General features: G+C 39.7%; 1 protein-coding gene across 2 annotated transcripts in view; it reads left to right on the top strand.

The window, feature by feature from the left end:
- The window catches only part of LOC145945551 (single Ig IL-1-related receptor), a 150347-nt gene that overhangs the window by 93111 nt on the left and 41626 nt on the right, over positions 1-15610 (top strand). The gene's annotated exons all lie outside the window — the stretch shown is intronic.

The following is a 15610-nucleotide window of genomic DNA, read 5'->3' as shown; positions in this document are numbered from 1 at the left end:
TTTTCAAATGTCCCGTTCATTTGATTAAACGCAATTATGCCTATAGGCGCGAATTATTCGACGACGAATAACGATCGCGAATAGCTTTCCGGTTCGCTTTATATTGTCGCGCATGCATTATCGCGTACGCGGCTAATTTTCACTGGCATTTCATTGAGCACACAACAACACTGTGTTGTAGTGTGTCCTACCGACAAATACAAATTGTCGCAATTTTAGCGCGGACGAGCGTTTTCGCTCGTTTCGCGAAATGCAAAACAGCGTTTCGACGAAGATCGACGTAGCAATTTTTCACCCCCTCCTATTCGCCCCAAGTATTTACAGTTTATTCCGACTTCAACACATGTACATAAATCCACATCTATATGCGGGCGGGCGCGCTCCAAGTTATTATTCGGCGAAACGCATCTCGAAACTCGGATTGCTTTGACCATGAATTCGATTTACCATTTTCGCCAAATTGCGATTCGCTCCGAACCGGCCGGACTGGTGAAGCGTTGTTGCAATCGCCGCCAGGCTCTCTTTGTCATCGTTACAAAGGCCGTCTAGACGCGCGCAGCATCCGAAAGCTGGTCGGCGAAACTATTTCCCGTAAAATCCTATATTGTACAATTATAGTATTCCTGATAAAATCAGAAGAAAATGTATATATTGAAATTTTTTTTTTTCCATCGAGTATCTAAGACGAATAAAATCAATCTTTTATTTTATCACTTAACCGATTAAGAGAAAATCTCGTTCCACGTTTTCGTAATAAAGAACACGTGGACCGGACCGCTTTATTGGTTCGATGATAATTTTCCTGGTTTCTCTCCATTTGAGGGGTTTCTTACAGCGCAAATCTCGCAATCTTTACAGAGACTTTCTAGAATTGTCTTATTCCTTTTTTTTGCTCGAAGATATATAAGGAGAAAAAGAGGACGATCGGGATGTGAAACGAAGCGGGAATAATACGTACGTAACAATCTGGTGGGCGGTGCGCGATATTGCGGGGGTTCGAGGGACGAATTCATGAATTACAGGCAGTAAATTACAGCGTCGGGGAATTGGGTCGATTTAATCCCGCGTTTTGCGCGTTAGGTGCGCGTAGGTAGGTGGATAGATGATGTTCCGCGAATCCGCGATCAATTCCCTTCGTGGAAGCGCATCGCTGATCATAATATCGCGGTCGACGCGCTTATTATCCGGATGCGTTCAGGTGGGAGAGGAAAAGAGCACTTTTTGCAAATTCGAAATTATTAACCCACATATATCGCGCTCCCATATTACACATCTTAAAAATAAATATGCGGTATTTTTTCCGCGTATCAAAATATTATATTATAACAAGAGATTTTAATAAACCTTTCTCACAATGTGAAATATATATTTAAATTTCAACAGGCTAGAAGGAGTCAGATGGTATTAGTGCGATAATTAATTTTCATTGAAATTGATTAGTTGTGCACAGGGAACAAACTTTTCTTGGTACGATATCAAGTAATTAAATAAATCTCAATTGGAGATTTTATTTTTAATAAGTTCTTCTAAAGAACTGTAGACGAGAAAAATATTGCTGGGAAGTCGCTTAGTTTCGATACAAATTAATTTTTTCTCGAAACCGACACATTACACATCTGGCTTTTTAACCCGTTCAAGAAATTTTAAAAATATAATTTTAATTATTATTTTATATCATACATTATAATTTTAATAATTATTCTCTATATAATATATAATAATAATAATTAAAATTGTAAATATTTAAATTATATTAAATTTTAATTATATATACATATATATATATACATATATATATAGCTTGAGCGTATAATATGATTAAAAAAATAATTAAAAATAATAAATAATAATTAATAATAAATAATAAATAAAAATAATAGATAATTAATACTAATACCAAAAGCTGGTGAAAAAACTTTTTGGTGATAAAGATAAGATTTAATACAGGCAAAAGGCAATAGAGAAGAGAAGCGTAGGATTGACGATATTAAAGGATTTCGAGGGAAGGAAGAGATTTCTGAAAGCGTAAGCAATCCTTGGAGAGTTAAGCATCCCTCTTGACACACCGACGACATACTATCTCCGATAAATTTTTATGCGATCACTTCGAGAGTCGCTCCCGGCACTTCTCCTAATTTCTTTCTCGTTCCGACGAGCATCAACTTCTCCTCCTTCCTCCCGTGTCACGTCGCGCCGATTCTTTTCTCCGTTCACACCCCATTCGCAATCGTTATTTTCACCCTCCGCTTCGGGAGCTTACAGCTCGACGCTCGTCAACGTCGTACGTTTTATCGCCTCCTTTGCCCTTTTTGGTACTCGATTTACGATACTTGCGAACCTTATAAGAGACGATGGTAATGCTGCTTACTGTTACAATCTCTCGTCATTTTGTCATAAAGTTATCTAGAACTTTATCGTAAAATTCCGCTACATCGAAAGATCATTATTTGCTAATAAGTACATATAACTGTGATATAGATATGCAAATATATGAGTAAATATGAGAAAAAGAGAGAAACATAGATATGTCAAAGACAAGAAATGAAGCACAATTTTTTAAAAAAGGAGAGAAAAAAGATGAGATTTCGAGACAAAAATATCTCGATCGTGCACTGATACATGTTCTGAAAATACACGGGACACGAAAGTTTCGAAATCACGCGATCTTGCGCAGGATGCGACGATACGAGGAGAGCCCGTCGGAGTAATCCCGAGGCTTATCGCTCTAATAACCCACATTAATACCCATACGTCAATTTGAAGGGGTCGGGGGGAAAAGGAGGGAAGGAAGCAAGGGAAGCGCACTAGAGGCAATATCTCAAGCCTAATTGCATCGAGCGCGTGCGATCCGCCGCGGAGGACGACGACGACGACGACGACGATGATGATGATGATGATGCTGCGAGCGATGCAATTAGTAGCGCATCGCCGTGTGCATCGAACCATCGTCTCGGGCTATTTCTGCACATCGGCGAAACCTAGCCTCGCTTTGCCAAGGGAGCTTCTCTCCATGCAAGAAGAGCTAAAGACGCTAATTGCGTGCGCGCTCGAGATCGATCCGGAATCTCTCTGCGGAAAATTCTACGGATCCGAGCAAACGTGATGCATTGTGCTGTATTTAGATGTAGATTGTAGGTATTATGGATATTAAATTTTTTAAGATATTTAATTATAAATTTTGGTGATATAGGTGAAAAGCTTCAGGGATTTTAACATTAATTATGGAGATTTACTCTATATGAAATTATATTAATTAATTAAATATTTTTTTATCAGTCGAAATGTATTACACAAATTAAAATGTATGTATTACAATTGCAAGATACATTTTTTAAATTGATTTTGGTCCAAAACTGATTTTCAGCTTAACAGAAATTTTAATTGACTTTTTTTATTTATATAATCACATTATATATAAAAAGAAAAGTTCTGCTGGGGAAAGAACTCGACTTTCTAAACTTTCTAAATTGTAAAAAAAAAATCAGGATTTCAAGTTTTCTTTGCAAAATTTTGTCCGAGAATGATATCTATTTAAATTGGTTATTTCAAAGGTACATTTGAGGATTGACGGTTTTCATTGGTACACTCGGTGTGTTCGCGGTTTTAATTTACGAATGACGGTCGCAGGAAAACGCGAGTTCCTCTTCCGTTTCTTTCTTTTCTCTCCGCCGCAATTTCTATCTCTCGCCGCGCGACGATATATTTCTTACTACTACAGGAATTACCACCGGCTGACGACCGCACTCTTTCACCCTTCGTCGTGTATACTTATATACACATATATCCGCAATTTTTATACGCGCGCGATATTTTTCCGCGCGTTCTTTCTTTTTTATCGCGGCGATACTTTCACGCGAATTTATCCGCGACGTTTAGAGTCGACGACGCGGGCTGCGACCATCGTAAGGATCCATCGACTGCCGAGAGTTCCTTTAATCCTCCTTCAGTCTTTCTGAAGAGAGTTGAGAGAGTCGAAAAATCGAGAATCCTGAAGTAAATTTATAAGCTAAAGCTTTGGGATTTAAAAAGACGAAAAAAAAAAAAAATAAAGTAAATAAAAGTAGAGACTGTTTATACAATTGTTGTGCTTTTTTATGTTTCTATATAAACAGATAATATTTTCTCAATTTATTGAGATCGATATAATTTCTCAAATGAAAATATTTAAATTAATTTAATATCTTTTTTTTGTATACGATATACGCAATAGATATATAATTCTCAAAGATATATTTTCTTTTTATTTTCGATATATTTTCCCTCTTTCTTCTCTCTCTCTTATCTATCAATCCATTCGTTTAAACTATTATATCCTTGTGCACTTTCCGCAGTTCGATGTGAAATGGCCATTCGCGTTTGAGCTTTCGAGATGAAAGAAACTAAAAAATTCGAAAAGTGCATCAGCGCCGCGATCTTTACAGAAATGCACCGGGACGTTCCTTATCAGGCCCGAGCCTTTGCTATATTCAGGGACACGGATCACATATGTGCATGCACATGCACGGCTCTCGGTGCAGTTTGGACCGCGCTCAGCTGCGCGGAATGGTTCCGCGATAGCGCACCATTGTCGCGAGATAAACTTTGACGGCGCCGTGCGACAATAAAGGCCTGGGCCGGCTAATCGGCCCGCTTCTCGCAGGAAGCGCCGATAAGCGTCGGCGTCGACGATTATTCGAGCGAGGGAATTACTCGAAAATTCCGCCTACGAATTCTATATCAGTCTGCACAGGGAGTTTCACAAATTATTAGGAAGATTAATTTAAAAAGAAAATACTCTGACAATATATAGAAAATTTACTTATATAAAAAATGAGTAATATTATTAACAAATAGATTGTATACACACAGGAAAATCGTGAATCGTTTAAAAATATACAAAATTCTCTGAGATATATGTTTATGGAAAATCTTATGGTAAAAATGTAAATGAGAGATGTGAAAATATTTCGCGAATCAGACGCTCTAGACAAATAAATTAGCAAGCAAGTTTAAACCGATCCCACTGTCAATTTCAAACGTTTTATTCTATCTCGAATTCGGAATTTAATTGCATATACGAGAGAATATTTCGTTTGAGATTTAATTAAATATAACATATCGTATTGTGCGGAATTGATTATGATTGTCATTACAACGCCCGTGTTTCTCTAATTGTTATCGCAACTGTCGTTGCAATTGCGATCGCGGCATCGTTACATTGATGCGAAATTTCATTTAATCCCGGAGAGCAATATCGCACGAATGACGTTCGGTCGGTCGATCGGTCGCGCGATGCATTTTGCATTTTGGGAAAACCGAGGGCAAGGGCCTCCTGCCTTGTGCGTCGGATTACCGAAGGATACTATGTATACCGGGGAATACCGGCGCGGCGGACGCCCCGTCTTTCCTTGTTACATCGCACCGTTGTGCGGTTAATTGATTAACGTCCCCGTGAGGCGCCATTGGTCGTTAACCTCGCCCTCGCCTCGTCGAGAGGATCCTCTCGTGGCGCTTCGATACATCCAACGAAACGACTTTCCGCCAAACGAAGCAAGATGGTTACGATGATAGCGTGACTCGAGTCGCCGCGAATAAAGTGTCCATAATTCGGTAAGGGCCTACTTTAGAGACTTCTCGGACTTTTCTCTCGATCCTCTTCAAATTTAATCTGAAAAATCTCTTCAAACTTAATTTGAGAAATTTAACCTCGACATTTCATGAATTTGAGCGGTTGAACCTAACATCTCTTGTTTCCAGGAAATATAATGTTGTTTGGTAAATATAATATTTCGAGTTTAATTAAAAAGAATTAATCTTAAAATCTATTGAAATAATTTTTGGATAATATGAGAATAATTATGAATAATTAATTAAATAAAAGATAACAATTAAGACTTCAGTAAGACTTCCCAATAAATTTTCATTGAAACTGTGATAATAGGAGGACAGAAGGATTTATTAAAACTAAAATCTCGAATTGAGATTTATTTAATTACTTGACATCATACCGAGAAAAATTTGTGTTCTGTGCACAACTAATCAGTTTTAATCAAATTTAAACTTTTTTTCAAACTAACGCACTATTGTCCGCCTCTGGCTCTTTTAACCTATTGAAATTTAAATAAATATTAAAATATAATTGAATCGAGAGATTCGAATTAAATAATTTAAATTATTCAACAATTTTATTCTACACAGTCGCGCGAAAATAATAGGAATATTGAGCTTTTTAAATACAATTTTCGTATCCTCTCGACGCAGAATCGTAAATCGAGATTGTGTCGAGTATAAATGGCGTAGTGAAATGGATTTTTACGAAAATCCGGCGAAAGTTGGATACGAATTCTCCAGGAATATTCATGTTACACTTGCTGTCAGCCTTGCGTGCACACCTTGCACAATGCACACACCTGTCCACCTATCATTCGCGCGCTCAGGTGTCCAGGTCGAGCTGTAATCCTCGAGACACCACGTCGCGCCGTGTTACCTCTTCCCTTGATCCTGATACGAGAACGTGATCAGACTATAACACAAATCGGCTTTCCCGATCGCCCTTTCGAGAGCAGATTCCATTGCGGCAATTTCACAGGGAGTCAAATTGCCTAAACAAAGATATCTCGCGTAATTGCATTTCAATGCAGGCGTGACGTTTGATTACATTAATCTTGCGATTAATTAAAACGATAGAAAGATAGACGATTTTTTTTATTTTTTTTACGAGATCTCATATAGCAAAGCATATTATTTTCAAGAGTATAAAGAATAGTTCCGGTGAAAAATTTTTAAATTTTGAACTACACACTTTTATTAAATAAATCACGCGTTTGCATAAATCACGTATGATATTCTCTTTGATTGACGTTAAAAGGATTTAACTTGGGCTCGGGGAAAGAATTTGTAGCCGATAAAAGCTCTGAAAAGTGCACTTTCTGGGACAGCCTGCAGGAACTTATGAATAACATGCACGATTCGCGGTATCTTGTGTTCACAAGCTATAAGCTCACCGGTTCCTGGCGCACTTTTGCACATCCTTGCAAACCTTCATCGAAATTTTCTCCTCATGGCATCCTGCGTAAATAGCTTTTGTTTTTCCTTCTTGCACAAGAAATACCATTAATGTGGTTTCTTGTTTTCTTTCGTGAGTTCTTAAAAGGGTCAATTTAAGAGAAAATACCGCTTCTCGGTTTAGTTTGAGAAATATGAGAAATTCAAATATATTTGAGCACATTATTATATATATAATATATATATCTTTTTTATATAATATTATAAAATATTTCTTAAAAATTATTATACTGTGTACGCGGAATATTAAATTTAAGTATTTTAAAGAAAATAATTATTTATTACAAGTTTAATGTATCATAAAACTTATATCCTTATATCTTTACTCGATCCTGCGATTATTTACTGCGCGTTCTCGATCCGAATTATGTGTATTTAAATTATCGAAAAGTCAAGTATTTTCCTGTTCGAGTTTCGGTGCGCAAAAGATAAATAGAGCGGCATATCAACAATAGCGCGCGTTCGGCGACACCAAGGCCTTTGTTTTGATAATTCCTTGCCGAAATATTTTACGCACTGATGGGAGGGAAGGGTATACATAGTCTATATTCCACAACCTCGTCGTCATTCGCACAGTGAGAATCATATTATCATGCATAATATTATGCGAAATCCGATCAATTTCGTATAATAAATTATTATAATTAACAATTATCAGCTCGCGCGATCGATTATTTTAAAATTCTGTGATTTAATATTCGGCGTATGTGTACGTATGTAGCACATGAAATATATTTCGGCAATACCTAAGTAAGAAGACTCTAAAGTCAAACTATACACGCGGTAAAACACTTGTCTTTCGTAAAGGCACTATTCTACCTTGCTCTACTGCTCGTGCATTTCGTGAGAAACACAAGCGATACGAAACGGAAACTCGCCCGGATTTCCCGAGCGACGACAGTTTTATTGGCGGAAACTTGGCTTGTTCGACCGTCTGTTTTTCCCCGTCGATAGTTTGCGGCCGCGGTCTGGAGAAACTTTCGGATCTCAACTGCGCGCGAAGAGACTTTCCTGGTCGACGGTTTTAGAGTCACTTCGGTTTGCATTGTCTACCGGTGCCCCCGGGTCGGAGCTTCCGTTGGGAGGAGTGATCCTCTGGAAGGGTTGAAAAAGCGCGATCGAAATTCCGTATCTATTCCTCCTTTCTTTCCTTCGTCTCTCTCTCTTTCCTCTGCGCTCAACTCGAATGCATTAGCAACTTCTCGGACGGCATTAAGTAAGGTCCCCATCAATGCTGTTCAGGATGCTCCATTCATGTGGAAATTAGCCTCCGAAGTCAGCGTAATCTCTCGCTCACACATTTCGACATTATATACATTTATATTTCTTATTAAATACATTTTTATGGAATTATAAAATTTTTATGTGTATAATGAATAAAATTATCTAAAAAAATTTTTTTTTTAAATTATTTTAATGAGAATAAATTATTGATTATTTTCCAGTTAATTAATAATGAAAAGATATTTCTCTATATTAAATATACTTTCTTTAATAAACTTGTGCTTCATATTTTTGAGTCTGAAAAAGTGAGAGAGAGAGAGAGAGAGAGAGGGGGGGAGATTCTAAGGAATACTAAGAAAATAAAATTACATTTCCTTAGAGTAAGGAAACTGAAGCACCTGTTAAATTCCCGCGGAGGAAAAGTCGACTCGACGTCCGTCGGGGAAAATACGTATCGTATTTTCCAGTATTTTAACGTAGAAATTGCAAGGTATAGCAACGACGACGGACGTTTCGTGCACAGGCGATTCTTTCTTTTTTTCCCTTTTCTTTTCTTTTTTCATTTTTTTTTTTTTTCCCTTTTTTTGCGGTTGCACACCCTCTCGGCTCTCCTCGACTCGAAGGGAGAGGGTACCACACGGTTGCTTTGCAACAAAGTGTATCGACGAATTCGCCGGCACGTGACACTCTCTCACATGCATCATGACGTATGAGAGGGGCTTTGTCCGTTCATGTTGCCAGGCGAACACAATGTTACTCTCTGATCAATAAGTTGCGCCGCGCTCGACGGACGAAACTGTCCGCATCGATCGCATTGCAACTTCGATATTAAGCGCCGCAAGTATACATATATATATATATATGTATATATACGCGAAATGACTTTGGCGGAGATCGGCAGATGGATCAACTCTGCGATCGACAGATTGGATACATGGATAATGGCACTTGCGCGAAAGCAGCTCTATATATTCGACGAATTTTCAACATTTTTTTTTCTCCAGCAAAAATTTTGTCCCCATAAAATATCCAGATGATCTCTTTATTCGAGCTTCATTTTTACTGGGAATTCCACTGGAAATTTCACCGGAAATTTTTCCGTCGAATTTTTCATTTTTCTCCTTGTTCTTTTATTTACTTTTTTTTTAAAGAAGCTCGATATTAAGAACGTTGTACGCGTTTCTTACCAACATGTTGCAACAATTGGATAAAAAAAAGACAAAAATTTGCATTTTAGAATATTTTTTACCATCAAATTATCATTAAAAAGACCGTATATGTAATCTCGACGCGTTTCTCCTCTGATAATAATACATACTTTCGTCTTTGTCTTTATTATAAATTTAGCCTTAACCATGGGGGTAAAGTGAAGTTCTATTTTAATAAAGACGTGGAATTGGGTCACTTCTACTTTAGTCCCGTCCGGGTGTACTCTCTAAATTTTCCGCTCGGGTCCCCGCCGGATGCCATAATCCGACGACGTCAGACAGAGATGAGAGGAGGAGCCGTCCGTCTTTGATAGCCGGCCTGTCCGTATTATCTCGCCGCAGATTATGGAACGTGCCACGCATATCGCCGAGAGAAACGCTCAAGAACGACGAGGATCTCGCTCTCTTTCTCTCTCCCTGGGTCCGGGATGATGCTGAAGCGCGGGATGACGCGGCTGCATCCCGGTGCAGCGGGCAGCTCTGGAAAACGTATTTCACGCTAAATTACGAGCCCTGTCCCGGCCAACCGCGAGATCCCAACCGGACATTGTATGCAATAGACATATCCGGAGATAGATGATAGGACGGAGGAAGTCCTCGCGAAAGAGCGCGAGAGAGCGAGAGTGCCTTTTGACTCTTTTCGCGATATAACACTTTTACCGTAATCCGCAACTCTGTAACTGTACTCGAGCTTCAGAAGTACTACTGGCGTCAGAAACTGTAACGTGATTCCCGCCGAAAGTGTCGCTTCAAACAGCATTTAACTGTCTCTGTGACAGATTGACAAATTGAGCGGATATTTAGAAGCACGAAAAAGGAAATCTGCCACGACATGTTCCGCGACTCTTTTTCTCCTTCGTAAAATTTGCACTTGATTTCGTATATCTGTGGCTTTTACAGAAAATTTTCTTTTATTCGCAGGGTTTTTCTTAAATTTTACGATGTATCAAAATTTTCTCTAATTTTTTTTCTAAATTTTTTGTTTAATATGATATACATATACATATATCGAATTCTAGATGTAATGCATTGTTATGTTATTTAAATTATTTTTTTAAGAATAATTTTACATATTTTTCTCAGTATTTTATTTTGCGCCATCAAGACAGAGACTGACAAACGCGATCATTAAAATTCCCGTCTTTCATTATTTCGTCGCGTAATTAGTCTTGCCAAGTCTTCTCAATAATTTCGATTCATTCTTTTCAATATTACTTCCCACTCGATATCCGGAGATGAAAGGCGGGATAGGATCTCTCTCTGCTTTCGGAGGATGCATGTTGCTTGCGTAAACGTAGAGAAGAGATATAGAGAGCATGAAATAACTATAATAGGAGAAGGGAGAGAGAGGAGTTTTACTTTGTGTGTGTAGCATATGTAGGGACGCGAGGAGAGTGATTTAATCAAGCGCCGGGCCGCATTCGATTATCGGTCCGCAGTTACGTGCATCGTTACGTCGTTTCTCTGTGCGGAATGCGATTTCGCCTTGCGTTAATTTCGCGCTCGCTCTCGTCCGCCCCGGAGTCGAAGTTACTTTAAAGGATCCGGGGGCCTTAACAGGATCACGTAGCGGCGACGATATCGTGACGTCTCGCGAAGTAGCAAGGAATGTCATAAATCGAGAAGCGAAACGTTCAAAGGAGAGAGCTTTTAAGGGTCTCTGAAGCGAGGCAACGCGGAGGTAGGGTAAATGTATTTTGATTTTTTTATTTTTTTAAATATCATTGGTGTAGTATTTTTGTACGTCAAAGCTAAATGTCATATTACGGCGCAATAAATAAGAGACCCGGTATTTGTATCGCATCTCTCATTTGCTCGAAATCGTGCATTAATTTCCGATATATCTCGTAATGGTTTTCGCAATAATGGCGTCGAAATTGTATGAAAACTTGATGTAGTGTGTGTTACCAACAGTCTACGCCGGCGGTCTTCAATCAAATATTCGTTAAGGGGAAAATCGATTCGTCAATTGGTCGAAGAACACGCCTCTGTCTGCGGACTTAGACATTTTCCTCGTCGCTGTTTGATTTTTAAAGGGGATGTACATCTCGAGAGAGAAGACGAAAGATGCGTTCTTTAATTATAATTACACTTTGAAAGATTTATCTCTGAGAAGAAGAGAGAAAGCTTACTGTTATCCGTTTACGTCGTCAATGCTTAATAATTTGTCGAAACTTTGGAGCTATATTTCGGAGTAATTTCGTATATAGTGTACTTTACCGTTGAACGATCGCCAATTCATCGTCGTGTATCTCCCAAGACGCGGTATATCGGTTATAGATTAAGTTCCGTCAATATTTTATCTGGATGACCTAAATGGAACCGTAGAGGCTTAGGCTAGGAAACGACGAGCGGGCTGTTAGGCGAGGCACAAATTGGCCAGTTTCCGATAAATATCGACGCTGGTACGTGAAGCTACGTGAGAGCTTAAGCGAGATTAATCGTCTCGCTCTCGCGCGTCGGTCTTGGCCGTCGCGAATACATGTCGTGTTCCGCGATCTAACTGGCTGTAATCTTAATAACCCATCTAGCCTCTTGCGAAATTACCTACTTACCTATGTATCTAACGCCGGGTGTAATTAAATCGTTACGGCAGCTAACTCGCCGCGAGCTTTCGGTCCTTGAATTAAAATGACGGGGCCGCGCTTTGAAGGCGCTTTGATGGCAATTCCCCGAATTTAGCGGGGGCGCTCAAGTCTAGCCGAGCCATCGTCGTGATTCGATTACGCGATATTAATTGCGAGCCTTAAGCGAGCGCATTCGAGCGTCCTTTACTCGCCAATTAAGGGAGAGACTCGTCTTGCGCTCCTTGACGAAAATGAATAAAGCTCTCGCTTACTTTGCGAGAGCCCAAAAGTTATCTTCGTCTTTTATCTTATTCACCGAGTTTGAGCAGTTTGGAATTCATTTTGGAAGGATTTTTTTCTCTTAAGAATTTTAGAACATAGTTTTGTATATAAAGCTCTTGAAAATAAAAAAATATTAATATTTTCTCCCTTTGTTCTAATTTCGCGATGAAAGGTGCACTTTATGAATCATCCTGTAGCTTCGGCGAATCGGAAGAAATGACTGGACGCATTCCAGGTCGCGCGTCAGGATCGTCATATCAACCCCGAGCTAACCCAACCCGACGCAGTCCAACCCTAAGGCCCTTTCCTCCCCCCGATGCTCGAGCTTAAATGGCGGCAGATGGTAGATGCGCAACCTATGTATCATAATTCCGACGGTCCTGGGTTAGTTAGCAGTTTGTTTGCACCCAAATATCCGGCCGGCCGGATGCCGTATTGCCGGATGCGGTGAAACGCGTCGGATATGCTAACGGTGCGGCGAATAGTTTGGATGCGCTGCATTTTTCCTCCAAGTTTCGAGGACGAGAAACTTGCCTGTGCGCGTTTCGACGAAAACCGCAACCTCGCGAAAAATAAAGCATCTCGAGGATCTTCGAAGATAAAGCGAACGTTCACGGTTTCGGCCACAGAAAGTAGACTGTTTTGGTTGAAAACAGACGCGGAGATCATTTTCGCGTGCGTCTATCTCGCATCTAAATTTAACGATACGCATCCTTCGGATGATTTATTTTATCGCGAATATATCTATGCGTGTTTTTATACATATTAACTGCAAATATTAGTCGCCTTTCAATTTTTCGACACTCGCTCGTGATGTTATAACATCAAATATAAAAAAAAGGAGTAATTTAAATAGAGAATCTCTCTCGTGTTGATTGTTCATCAATCTCGATCGACGACGAGTGACATGAACCTTTATTACGTGCACGCATATATTTTCGATATTAACAGAATGGTTGTTTGAGTTTTTCCTGCATCAGTGCTGATTGAATTACCCGCACCGTCTCCATTTCCTCTTCCTCTCTATCTCTCACTCGGCCCTTCCGGCCCAACGACCTATGACCTTTCGCCATCCGCACCATCCACTATCCGCCGGCTTCTTTCATTCGATGCCCCCGATGTCTACACACTTCCGTGCACTTCGATACCGCACTCTACAGCGTACTTCAAAACCCGCTAGATTTAACTAATTAATTAATTAATTTAACGGCTATCATCCTTTGATGAAAATAATAAAAACAATAATGTTTGTTGAAGCATATATCACAAAGGGAATTTTAACTAATTAAAATATAAATATAAATTCGCAAATATTTAATATCTTAATATATATCAATTAATAAAGTATCTTAATATAAAAATATGTGAGAAATAATAATTTAATATTCTTTAATTCTTAAAGATCAAGAGAGAAATTTTAGCATTCGATATCTCAATTATTCATATAATAATTCATCAATAATTCATATAATTAACATTATTAATAATTATGAAGATTGACGATTTTATATATTGCCAGAGAGTCTCTTGAAAGGATGACTTTATGATTCTCTAGAGAGGATTTGAAAATACTTGGCGTGACAAATAGGTGGTTTTTATCACCTCTTCGGTGTGAGATGGGAAAACACTGCCGAAAAGTGTGATATGAACACGGGGGATGAAACGTGGCACAATAAACGGCCGGATAGTATTTCATTGGTAATGCGGGCCAGTCGTAATTCATGGCGATGTGCCGAGACCACCGTGGTAATGCGAAGCGATATTAAAATGATTTTCCCATTTTTCGTACGATTCATTATATTCTCCACATTAAGGAATAAGGCATTAATCATCGAACGCCATTAAATATCGCCAAAGACAGACTGTCTTCTAAAACTTTTACCTGTCTACTCTGAAGAATACATATACGCGAATTAACGAGTGTGTCAAGTTGGCACCCCTATATGTTATATTATCATAGTTCTGCGTTAAGAGTTCTGAGTTATTTAGAACCATAGGAAGAGTTCTTGATAATTTTTAGAAATAGTTCGTCATTACGATAACGAAAATCAGTTTCAAAAGATAGGGGTGCCATAACTTTACATTTTTTTACACATCGAGTTTCAACAGTTTTGAGCAGAGTTTTAAGGTTCTTTTAAATAGTTATATAATTCCTGATTATTTTTTTAAAGAGTTGTGCAATTTTTAGAATAAAAAAACGTATCTTCGATATTGAAAGTATGTTTTTTTATCTCTATAAAAATTGCAAAACTCTTTCAAAAAATAATCAGGAACTATGTAATTATTAAACAATTTAAATTTACTCACCTCACGGTTGCTCCTTTGTTGCCCGATGCCTCCACGGGCCTCCTCCTCGTACAAGTTTCGAAACACTTGCACTCGCGTTACTTTTTCTCGTTCGCGACGCGCGGCGACGCCCGGGTTTTAGCTATCACAATCTTCGACGCGTTTCGGTAAAACGCGAGAGCTTATTCGCGCGCGAATAAAACCGAAGCTCCATTTTCGCGTCGCCGCTTTCTCCAAGACCCACTTTTCGCAGGGGCTTATCGAACGAAGATGGTCAAGAGAGCGACTTGGCCGCGACGCACTCAAGTCGCCGAAGGACGCAAGCGAGACAAATATCGAGCGAGATTCACGACCGACGAGATCAATCTCGCGCGTGCGACGCGATCGGATTTATACGATAATTAACCGCCAAAGACGCTAATTAATACACTCGTCTTTTCGCGGACCGGCAAGAAGCGCGCGACCGTTATCACGACCAATCGAAGAAGAGCAGTGGAGGTGGAGCTAATAGACTGGCACTGCCAGGTTCGGAACGCGCAGCGACACACGCGCCACGTCGTAGTGGTGGGGGTATGTAGTCGCGACGTGATTGGCCGAGCTCCCACGTCGCAACCTCTACATACCCCCACCACTACGACGTGGCGCGCGTGTCGCTGCGCGTCCCGAACCTGGCAGTGCCATGCCAGTCTAGCTCCACCTCCAGTGCTCTTCGGTTGTTCGTGATTAATGGTCGCGCGCTTTTTACCGGTCCGCGAAAGGACGAGTGTATTAATTAGCGTCTTTGGTGGTTGATTATCGTATAAATCCGATCGCGTCGCACGCGTGAGATTGATCTCGTCGGCCGTGAATCTCGCTCAATATTCGTCTCGCTTGCGTCCTTCGGCAACTTCAGTACGTCGCGGCCAAGTCGCCATCTTCGTTCGATACGTGCTGCTACATTCTCGTGGTATTTTCCATCGTTCGTAATCAACGGTCGCGCGCTTCTTGCTGGTCCGCGAA

This window comes from Prenolepis imparis, unplaced genomic scaffold (genome assembly GCF_030444845.1).
Source record: "Prenolepis imparis isolate NDT839.2.m4 unplaced genomic scaffold, iyPreImpa1.0 SCAF_14, whole genome shotgun sequence".
NCBI classification, from domain to species: Eukaryota; Metazoa; Arthropoda; class Insecta; order Hymenoptera; family Formicidae; genus Prenolepis; species Prenolepis imparis.
This window is presented reverse-complemented; position numbering and strand designations above follow the sequence as displayed.